The sequence below is a fragment of the Odontesthes bonariensis genome, chromosome 1 (assembly GCF_027942865.1).
Source record: "Odontesthes bonariensis isolate fOdoBon6 chromosome 1, fOdoBon6.hap1, whole genome shotgun sequence".
Lineage (NCBI taxonomy): Eukaryota > Metazoa > Chordata > Actinopteri > Atheriniformes > Atherinopsidae > Odontesthes > Odontesthes bonariensis.
This window is the reverse complement of record NC_134506.1, coordinates 31,794,427-31,806,148: the sequence shown is the minus strand read 5'-3', so window position 1 is coordinate 31,806,148 and position 11,722 is coordinate 31,794,427. Positions and strand designations below refer to the sequence as shown.

At 41.2% G+C, this 11,722-nt stretch overlaps 2 pseudogenes; both read right to left on the bottom strand.

The window, feature by feature from the left end:
- Positions 1-366: 366 nt before the first annotated feature.
- Positions 367-1,941, bottom strand: LOC142379270 (UDP-glucuronosyltransferase 2B17 pseudogene; annotated as a pseudogene).
- A 1,256-nt stretch (positions 1,942-3,197) lies between these two features.
- LOC142379258 (UDP-glucuronosyltransferase 2B17 pseudogene) lies at positions 3,198-5,477 on the bottom strand (annotated as a pseudogene).
- Positions 5,478-11,722: the final 6,245 nt, after the last annotated feature.

Below are 11,722 nucleotides of genomic sequence, written 5' to 3'. Positions count from 1 at the left end.
AATCTTTGTGTGTGACACTGGTAGTCATTTAGAAATATAAAACCATGGTATCTTACGCTGAAGTATATGAGTGTATTTTATGTCCTGAAAATTGGGAGAGCCAAGACGGTAGAGCAAAAAAACACAAGGGATGACAAATTCCCAACCTGTACAATCATTTTTGATTTGTCATTTTTATAGTAGCAAAATGACAATATATATTTTTTTATCCCTTTCACTTGGGGGTTAATGTTAAATCTGTTGACGTTGATTAGAGGATACAGATAGCAAACGGCCAAAAATCTGCAGTGTATGGATTGAATATGCTAACATTTCGGAGAATCACAGTAATTTGAAATACACTCAGTCAAATACAGTCAGTCATTTTTAGTCACATTTCCTCTTTTTCCTGAAACAAGCAGAGCAAAGGCATTTCATAAAGACAGCACAAGCAAACAGAATAACCAGAGCAATTCCAACTAAGAAGAACATCACATCTACAGAGTGGTAAGAATACCAGGGCAGGCTGTAGGACTCCGTTCTCAAGTGAGCTGCACCTTTGTGTCTCATGACAAACTCTATCCAGAAGAGGGCGTTATCTAGTGGCTTTATTGGCTGATCTCTGTGCAGCCTGGAGAGTCTCTGCATGTTCACCCTGTATGAGGGCTCATTCAGGACTTCCTGAATCCCCTGCAAGAATATGTCTTCATTCAGAGTGAAAATATCAATATTCTTCCCTGCTCCTCTTACCTCAATTCTAAATAGATTATCACGTTGGTCAAAAATCAATGGCAGTCCTAATATAGGAACTCCGTGATAAATGGCTTCTTGGACTCCATTAGTTCCTCCATGAGCCACAAATAGCTTTATCTTAGGATTCCCTAAAAGGTCATTCTGTGGCATCCAGTCAACCAGTAAAGTGTTGTTGCCCAGAGTACTTGGTCTGACACCTTTATATCTCCAGATGACTTTCTGGGGTAGTTTTGCAAAAGCTGCAGCGATCCCATCTGCTAAATCATGGGGAAGATCTCCGATCAAAGTCCCCAGAGACATGATGATGACTCCGTGCTCTCCAGAACTCTGCACAAACTCCTCCAAGTGTTCAGGAAGTGGTTTTGCAGGTTTACACTGGAACCCTCCCATGTACACAACATTAGGCATGGTGGGACGAGGGAACTCAAACACAAAGTCCACTCTCATGAGCCATAGGTCTGCAGCTTGAAACATGGACCTGTAGTCTGCATCTGGACCAAAATATTTTTCAAGTAAGCCTGCGTAATGTGGTATGACATACTGGACAGTTTGGTATTCATTGAAGATAAATAAGATTACATTAAGGACTCTCTGGAGAAAATTCATCTTATCAGATAGCTCCGTTCCTGTCAATGGAACATAGGATAGAGGAGAAGGTGCGATTGAAAAATGGCCCTCACCATGACTGGTCCATCTGACATTAAGAACAAGAGGCAGCCTGAGATAGTGGGCAATTATGACACCCACTGGCATCGCGGGATCTGTCAGAACAAGGTCATATTGGGCTTCCTGGATCGATTGTAGCAGCTCTTTGGACTCTAAAATCGTCTCAATAATTTTGCACGACTTAATGTTGAACTCAGCGATCCTTTCTGAATATTCCATTTCCAGTTTAAAACGCGTCCAGGCAGAATTCCCTTCTCGCTGGATTTCCAACAGCTGGGCTACAAATGAACCTATAAAGTCTTCATCAAATCCAGACTCAGCATCAACTGCAATTGAAGTATAGAACGGAGAGCTTTCCTTGACGTACCAGCTGCTTGTCTGTCGCACAACAGAAACCTGGTGGCCCCTTGAATGTAGCGCCTCAATGATGACTTTCATGTTCACCCAGTGGCTCCCGTCAACTGGGAAAACAAGGACTTTCCCAGCATAGACCACAGTTGGACACAGCCAGCAGACACTTATCCAGGTCCAGATCCAGAGCATTTTTGTTCTAAAAGTACGAATAGTGTTTCTCAAAGCACAGTAATAGCACAGTAAAAGCACAGTAATAGTAGCATAATAATAGATAGAAATTTCCAGTAGATAACTTATTTGTACATGGAAATCTTTTATTTATTCTTTATGTTAGTATGCTTAACCCTGTAAAGTTCCTTTGCATTTTTCATTTACTTTAAGAGATAATAATCAGAATATTTGCTTTTCAATGGGTGGGATGACACTTTATGTTAAAAGTATGACATTTAAAAAAAAAAAGGTCACGTCATAACACATTCTTTCTTTTAGCTTTACATACCTAAACCAAGTGTTAGAGCTGGTTTAGGTAGGTTCACTTCCACTAACCTTTGATAAGACAGAATGTTGCCAGTGATAAATGTGATCTACCAAGTGGTAGAACATGATATTAAAGGGTATTAAACATTTTTTATTTTGTCTAACAGTTGCTGTAAGACGCTATGTGCCTTTGTTTATAAACCATTATCATGCAAACTGTTACCTGTACTGTAAATGACTAAAGCACTGACATAAAAGAGAGATGCAGGTCATTTAAAATCAAAATGGAAATACTTCATTCCAGTGCCAAGGGAGCCGTCAATGAGTTTTATGTAGACAAGATTAAATATTGCTAATATTACCTTTTTTTTTTGCAGTAAATGCAGTTTCTTTTTGCCAAGATTCTTCTTTTCCAGGGAGCACAACACCTGCTGGTTCTACCAGGTTCAAACTTGAGCAGGACTTTGCTACTGCAATTACATGCTCTTAAGTTCACAAGTGATAAGGCAGTGCAAAGTTGACAGGAAGCACTCTCTGTCATTAAGATAAGTAACAGATTTATCTTGCTTGAAAACAAGAATGTATAAAACTGCATGGACGTTCTCCTGTCTTACAGATGTGTAGTCAAATAACTGTAATAAATTATTGTTTTGTTTGCTATTTTCTAATGTATCATGCAAAAAAGAAAAAAAAAGCAAGCAAAATGCCTTATGACTAACTGGCACTGTGGCCTATAGTGCTCAAGTGTAAGGTCTGGAGTATCTATCAAAAACCATACCATCAATTGAACAGCCCTGGAAATGACTGTGAATGCACAAACACCATAATTACTGCCCTGCAAAGATATCAGCCTACCGTTTAGATCAGTTTTTCCACTCAGTTAGCAGGTTAATTGGTACAATGAGCTTAAACGGTGTAGTCATGCAGTAAATATGGTCTTTATGCAGATAAAACAGTGAAGCATATGATAATTTTGAATTTTGAACTTTATTGTACACTCTAATTGCATTAGAAGCACCTGTTATGTAATGCAGCACATTTCATAATGTAGTACACAGTAAAATAGAATACAAAAGCATGAAAACAAGCAGACTGGCTATTATTATCTACATCTTTTCTTATTTAACTATATCCTCTCCTTTAACATGGTAAATGGCAGTCAAATGTGGCAGTAACATTCTCTCTTTGTGTTTTGTTATTTTCCTCATTATGTTAATATAGAAAATTAGCAACAAACTCCAAAAGTTAACAAAAATATTTTTGTTTCAGCCTTACCAGTAACAGACATTTATATAACAGTACTATATTGACAAATGTGAAAATGACCTATCCATGTGTCCCTTTTAGTCACATTTCTCTTTTCTCTTAAAACACAGTCTGAAGCATAACCACACTAACCAAGAGAAAAAAAACATCAGAAGTCCTGCACTTGCTAGTAAAAATATTATGACATCTACACAGTAGTAGGAATACCAGGGCAGTCTGTAGGATTCCGTTCTCAGGTGAGCTGCACCTTTGTGTCTCATGACGAACTCTATCCAGAAGAGGGCGTTATCTAGTGGCTTCATTGGCTGATCTCTGTGCAGCCTGGAGAGTCTCTGCATGTTCATCCTGTAGGATGGCTCATTCATGACTTCCTCCATGGCTGTCTGAAATATTTTCCTTTCCAAATCAGAAACATCCAGGACCCTTGCAACTCCTTTAGCTCTCAGTCTGGAGAGGTTGTCAGCTTGATCGAACACAAAGGGAATGCCTACAATTGGAACCCCATGATATATAGCCTCATAAATCCCATTAGTTCCACCATGACTTACAAAGAGTTTGATATTTGGATGGCCTAAAAGGTCATTCTGTGGCATCCAGTCAACCAGTAAAGTGTTGTTGCCGAGAGAGGCAGGTCTGTCTCCTTTATACCTCCAGATGACTTTCTGGGGTATATTTGCTAAAGCAGCAGCAACTTCTTCTGCTAAGTCTCTAGGAAGATCTCCAATCAAAGTCCCCAGAGACATGATGACAACTCCGTGCTCTCCAGAACTCTGCACAAACTCCTCAAGGTGCTGGGGCAAAGGTTTTGCAGGCTTACACTGGAACCCTCCCATGTAGACAACATTAGGCATGGTGGGACGAGGGAACTCAAACACAAAATCCACTCTCATGAGCCATAAGTCTGCAGCTTGAAACAGAGAGAAATAGTCCACATCTGAGCCAAAGTAGCGGTTGGACAATGCGGAATAATGTGGTCCAACAATCTGCTTGTACAGATGCATCCTCATGATGTAAAAAACCACATTGCTCACCCTGTCAAGAAAAGACATTTGATCTGTTAACTCTGAGGGTGGAAGTGGCACATAGGAAAGAGGAGATGGTGCAATAGCAAAATGTGCCTCCCCATGAACAGTCCAGCGAGCATTGAACACCAATGGCAAGCCAAGGTAGTGAGCCAGGAATACGCCGCCACCATTGACAGGGTCCGTCAAAACTGCATCGTATTTGGCTTCTTGGAGAGACTTTATCAGCTCTTTATTTTCAAAAATGTACGTGACAACTTCACAGACTTTATTGTGCAGGTCAAAGAACTTGTCTTTTAACTCCATGTCTAAAGCAAGACGAGCCCACGCAGACCCCTTGTTTTGTTTGATTTTAATAACCTCAGAGACAAAGAGACGGAAAAAATCCTCATTTCCACCTACAGCTACATCCACCGTGATGGCATTGTAATGTGGAGACGTTTCACTGATGTACCAACTGTCTACGGTGCGGATGACAGTCACAGAGTGCCCCTTCAAATGCAGCTCCTCAACGAGCACCCTCATGTTCACCCAGTGGCTTCCGTCACTTGGAAAAACCAGAACTTTCCCACAGAGGGCAGTTGGAATAATGACAGACAAAAGAGAGACGATGGAAGCCAATGACGAAAACATCCTCAAATCTTCCCAAATGGTAAAGTCTGAAACCGGGGCAGAACTCAAAACACAAAAATCAGCAAGCTGTTGTTATAGTTTCTCAGGAAATCTCCGATCAGTGATCCTGAAACACGGCACTACAGTGTTCCTCAGTTTTGTGTTTTCACGACGTCTTTTGTCAATAACAGTCTTACCAGATATGCATGTCCAAAACAAGAATATCCAGCATGTGAGGAGCTGAAGTCAAAGCAGAAGTGAAACACTTCCTTGTTGTAATGTGTCGCACCCAGACTCTCTTGAAGTTGGATATTCGACAGGCATTCGCAAGCAAGCTACTCCAACATTTCAAGTGCACCCGTATTGCACACTTTACAGTAAACACACGGAGAGGACGACTGTAGCGTGTTCCAACTTCCTGTTTTCAAAATAAAATAAAAATGAAAAAAATGTGATATTTAAAGCAGAGATGAGCGACTGTGTATAAAGTTATTGAAAATTTTGGACAGAACTGAATTGTAAAAATAAAAGGTGTATCTCATGTAGCAAGTGTAGTTACATGACCCCACACTGATTTGGAGTCAATTGATCACAAGACCTGGAAGCTATTGAGCAAAAATGCTAATATTTACATATAAAAATTAATAAAAAAAATATAAACAGATCTAAAATGTAAAAATAAAAGGCGTATCTCATGCAGCCAGTGTAGTTACATGATCCTACACTGATTTGGAGTCAATTGATCACAAGACCTGGAAGCTATTGAGCAAAAAGACTAATATTTACATATTAATAAAAAATATGAACAGATCTAAAATGTAAAAATAAAAGGTGTATCTCATAAATAGTGGCATTTATTTTTGTGGCTAAGACTTTTTTTAACATGCTGGTATTTAAACACAAGTGTGCAACATGGGTTCTCTTTCAAAAAGTCATGATATAATGTGTCTGTCCATGGAGATCTGAGTTTATTCATGTCATGTTTTGGTTTTATTTTGTCCCCATTTTTTTTGTTATAGAAATTTTGAATTTTTTTCTTCCTGGTTTGCCATGTCTGTAATCAATCTCTTCATCCTGTGCACCTTCGTCATCCACTGAACTGTCACCTTCTGCTGCTGTGTCTCCAGAGTAACTCTCCTCCTCTTTGTTGTACGGTACGGTCAAACAATTGAGACACTGAGTCAAGTTCTTCTTTGGCTGAAACAGTATAAGCCAAAATGCTCATTCTGAACTCAGGATCATCTTGCTCCGATAGTTCTTCTGAGCCGTCTGGGTTTGTAGGCCAGTGCTCCTCTGCTAGCAGAAATTGTGGGCCACACATCCATTGTTTATCCTTAAGGAATGACTTCACTCCAAGTCCCCTGGAAGCAATATCTGCTGGATTGGACAAGGTGCTCACATATCTCCACTGAGCTGCATAAGACGCTGCAAGAATCTCTGAGACCCTATTGGCCACAAATGTTTTGTATCTGGAGGTTTCATTTTTGACGTACTTTAGCACTGCGGTGCTGTCAGTCCAAAAGACGGAGTCAAGCAATGTCATCTGCAGCTCCTTTCTCCACAACCTGTCCGTACGTGCTGCCACTACTGCTGCTGTTAGCTCCAGTCTGGGAATGGTAATTGGTTTTAAGGGAGCCACCCTGGCTTTTCCCATGACGAGGATGCTGCACAGCTTTCCATCACTGTTGCGCAACAGTAGGTAAGTAGCTGTCCCATAACCAACCTCACTTGCGTCTGCGAAATGATGTAGCTGGGCAGAAGCTACAGTGCCAAAGTCCACAGGCTTAAAACATCTGCTGATCTTAAAATCCTCAAGTAGGTGGAGTTCCTGTATCCAATTTGTCCACTCCAGGGCCATGGGCTGGGGTACGACCTCATCCCACCCAAGGCCTTTCCTACACAGCTCCTGCAAAATTAGCTTGGCTTTTAGCATCACTGGCACAAGCACTCCAAGCGGGTCGTAAATGGAACTGACCACAGACAAGATCCCTCTATGGGTCAAAGGTCGATCTTGGATTGAAATCTTGAACCTGAATGCATCTGATTGTACACACCATTGTACACCCAGGACTCTCTCAACAGGGAGGGTGTCATGGTCCAGATCCATCTCCTTTACATCCATTGCCCTCTCCTCTTCAGGAATTGCAGCCAACACATTTCTACTGTTACCTATCCACTTCTTTAGCTGAAAGCCACCTCTAGCGCAAATGGCTCGAAGGTTGTGATAAAGAACAATAGCCTCAGACTCCGAGGGTACTGAGGCAAGACAATCATCCACGTAGAAGCTGTGCATACTGGCATCCGCCACCTGCTGACTGAAGGAGTTGCTGTTATCCTCCGCACACCTTCGCAGAGCAAAGTTCGCACAGCTCGGTGATGAAGTTGCGCCAAAGAGATAAAACGCACATCCTGTACTGCTCCATGGGTTGAGAGAAATCCCCACTGGGCCACCAGAGAAACCTTAGCAGATTACAGTCTTCAGCTGGTACACGCACCTGGTGATACATAGCCTCAATATCTGCCATCAAAACAATGTGTTCTTTCCTGAATCTGGTTATGACTCCGATTAATGAGCTGGTAAGATCGGTTCCTTGCAGCAGCTGTGTGTTCAATGACATCCCTTGGAATGAAGCAGCACAATCAAACACCACTCTGATTCTTTTCTTTTGTGGATGGTATACACCATGGTGTGGAATGTACCAGGTTCTGCCATGGCTCCATGCCAACTCTTCAGCAGGCACCTTTTCAGCATAACTGCAGGAAATGATGTTGTGCATAAAGGTGGTGTAATCTGCATGAAATACGGCATCTTTCTGGAACCTTCTTTTCAGACTCAAGGCGCGTTGCTCTGCTAGCTTGCGGTTGTCAGGCATGCACATATTTCCTTTCTTTCGAGGTAAGCCAATGGTGTAGTGACCATCCACCAGCTTAACAGTGCTTTCCACCATTTCCATAAACTGGCAATCTTCTCTTGATGGACCCAGTTGCTCTTCATAGCTGCATTCAGGGAAGTCTAGTTGAAACTGCTGCTTCCACAGTTCATCCAATTTTACCACAGAGATGCGGTTAGCAGTGACCTTGAGTTGCTCCAAGTCTGCTTCACCAAACAATTGCCCATTAACAGTCCATCCCAACAATGTCTGAACAGCGTATGGCCCATCATTTTCACTTGGAATCACCTTTATTGGTTCTAGGGCTCTAGGTGCATTCAAGCCGATCAAAAGCTCAATGTCTGCATCAATTTCAGGTAGGTGTACGCCTCGCAAATATGGCCATCTGACCAGGTCCTGCTCCCGTGGTATGTTGCTCCTGCACACAGGCATCTTCTTCTGTGTAAAGACATCTGGCAAGTCACAGTAGAGGTCACTTTCCAGACCAGCTACTTCCAGATCCGAAACAATGCAACTTCCCACAAGCTTTTCCTGGCCCATAGCACGCAAGAGAATTTTAGTTCCTCTTCCTGACACATTCAGCTTATTCATCAGGTTTGATGTACAAAAGGAGCCAGAACTGCCTTGATCCAAAAAGGCATACGTTTTCACAATTCTGTGACCTTTTTTAGACTTGACCTTGACTGGCACGATGGAGAGCTTGCAGTCATGGTCACCGGCCCCAGTGAGACCACTACTTTGCACCGCCACCAGAGAGCGGCCCACTTTTGCTCAATAGCTTCCAGGTCATGTAATCAATTGACTCCAAATCGGTGTGGGATCATGTAACTACACTGGCTGCATGAGATACGCCTTTTATTTTTACATTTTAGATCTGTTTATATTTTTTATTAATTTTTATATGCAAATATTAGCATTTTTGCTCAATAGCTTCCAGGTCTTGTGATCAATTGACTCCAAATCAGTGTGGGGTCATGTAACTACACTGGCTTTATGAGATACGCCTTTTATTTTTACATTTTAGATCTGTTCCACTTGGGGTCTTGCACAGAACAGACTATTTGACAGACTTCTTGGCTCTGGATGCAGTTACAGGCAGCAGTCCTCACAGGTAGAAGTAGTGTTTCAATATATATTCAGGAAAACTAAATAAGATACCTTGATAGCACAAGGTGTGATATGTTTAAACAAATACAAGCAGTATTTGACAGCTGGGCTGCTTTGAAAGCTCTGTTGTAGATTTGATATATTTAAAGCAAACTTGTCTTTGACTGATGTGCGCGCACAGATTGCTTTTGATGTTTTAATGTCAAATTTGATGCATTCTCAGGCTGTGATCATTACCTGTAAATGCTTGTCATCGACCGGTCTCACATTAGTTACATGGATTCTCTTTCAGGCGTTGCACCCAGCATTTCCTTCTGCCTTGTGGGCAGTTTCCTGATGAAAGTGAAGCTCATTTCCAGCCAGGTTTGTCATGGAGTAGATGTCCTGCTGGACCGTGCAGCTGAAAATGGTGTTTTACGTGTGAATTTCATCTGAACAACAATATTTTTTACAGTTTAAGAGGAAAAAATGGATAGAAGTGTTCCACAGCTATTTTCATTAAGCAGCACATGCCAGCACACCTGCACACTCGATGATTGACAAGCACTTGTACAATCAAACCCTTTTAAAAGCATATTCTACTGCGATCACAGCCCATGCTCCCAGCACACTAACTAAGTGGCAGCCATAATCTCCTTCAGTATTCACTGCAAAAAGCTCCAAAGAACAAACCAGGGAGGATGTTTTATTCCTTCAGTTTTACAGAAAATATCCTGGATGCTCATGACTGTGTTTTTGACATAATGTTTCTTGATAAGAGTTGGCAATGTGATGATAACATGTTTGGGTTTTTTTTGTTTGGATCTTTCCTCTTTTTTAAGCAGATGTGGAACACATGCCAGATGTGTTGTGGCCAAATGCAAAGGAAATCCTCTGCTCAGCTGTTAGCACATGCACCCGTTACGTAGCTCTTGGGCTTGATGATGCTTTGGTGTGTGTCTGGGACAGGCGATCTGGTGAGCAAATTTTTGTGCTTTATTGTGTAATGTATAACATGGATAAAATAGTCATATCTGAATAGTTTTAGCTCTGCAAACAACACTGTGTTGCCTATAAAGCCATTTTTTGTAATTACCAACTCTGTCAAGATCTGTGGTCCCCACTGGAACTAAAGTTAAGTCCTAACCAAAGTTAGGGTACAATCAGATTAAACCTTCAATATATGATCTTTCAAATCTTAACACGGCACCAAACAGCTATTTGCTATGGGATCATAAAACCGTACACAGCGTCTCTCCCTCTGTGTGTCAGTACGTCTGAGTTTCAGCTGTTCAGTCCAGAGGCATCAAACTTCTCAATTGTCCTCAACTGAATGAACTTTGTTCTTTAGCTGAAAAAAAATTTCAGACAAAGAGAGGAGTGTAATATCCTTAATGGATATTATCAAGGTGCTTTGAGGGGCTCCAAGATAGTTTTTACTCTGTTTTAGTGTTGTGGTTGGTCTGAGATTGTGTAACTCAAGTCCTACACCAGGTGGCTCAGTAAGAGGGTATTTTGGACCATTACAGGTTAAGGTTATAATCTGCTAGGATAATAACTTTAGACCTTTTTGTGTCTCTGTCTTTGTTCTTTTCCGTCAGGAGCTCCTCTCTCCGTGGTCGCAATGCCGGCAGAAAACAGCGCCCTCCTCAGGATGCAGTTTGTTGATTGCTGGCCTGTGTCTGCTGCTGATTGTCATTTTTTCACTGCAGAAATGGTCCATCTTTCAGTCCTGTGTGAAAATGGAGCAATTTATACAGTCGCTACAGGACGAGGGACACAGTCCTCTGTGCAGCTAGTTGAAAGGTTACCTGAGTTTGATATATTTCCGTATTTATCATGCTTTTAACATTTTCCTTCACAAACAAAATTCTGGTGTCCGTCTGAATGTATTGTTTTGTATCTAATGCAAAGACTCATCCATTTACACATTACTTCATATGTCTTCATAGGCTAAAAGACCCCAAGGACCTCACAACTATCACTATGTCAGTGCCACACCTGCGGGGTGTGGTATGAGCTGTTTTTTAAAAAAGGAAAAAAAGAACAGAATTAATTTATTACTCACAACACTTTCATTTATTAATTTCAGACTTTGGGTTTCCTTGTGTGTTGTTTTTCCTTCCTAAACTAGTCACTTGTGGTGCAAAGAAGTGGAAAAATACGAGGGGCCGTTTAGGACTTAACTACTGAGACACTCTCACGTTCACTATTGAAACACTCACACATACATACTCTGTAAACCTATGCACGCTCATATATAAAACATTATACACACTCGTTTGAATTACTTACAGATACATATGAGAAACACACATGCATACATAAATACTTCCGTGTCATATACACATACATATGAAATGCTTGTATGCATACAAGTGAAACATTTATACGTATCTATCTGAAACACTCATGCATTCACATATGAAAATGTTATATATTTATATATTGTTGAACACTTATACATTCATCACAATCCTTGCCGTCACAATCCTTGCCGTAGCCAGTGAATGCTGTGTGGTATCGCAACCAAAGGTTTCCTGACGAGTCAACATAATTCAGCTAGATTAAAGGTTGGGTAGGGGATCTTTTTCTGGAGCATTTTTTTACATATTG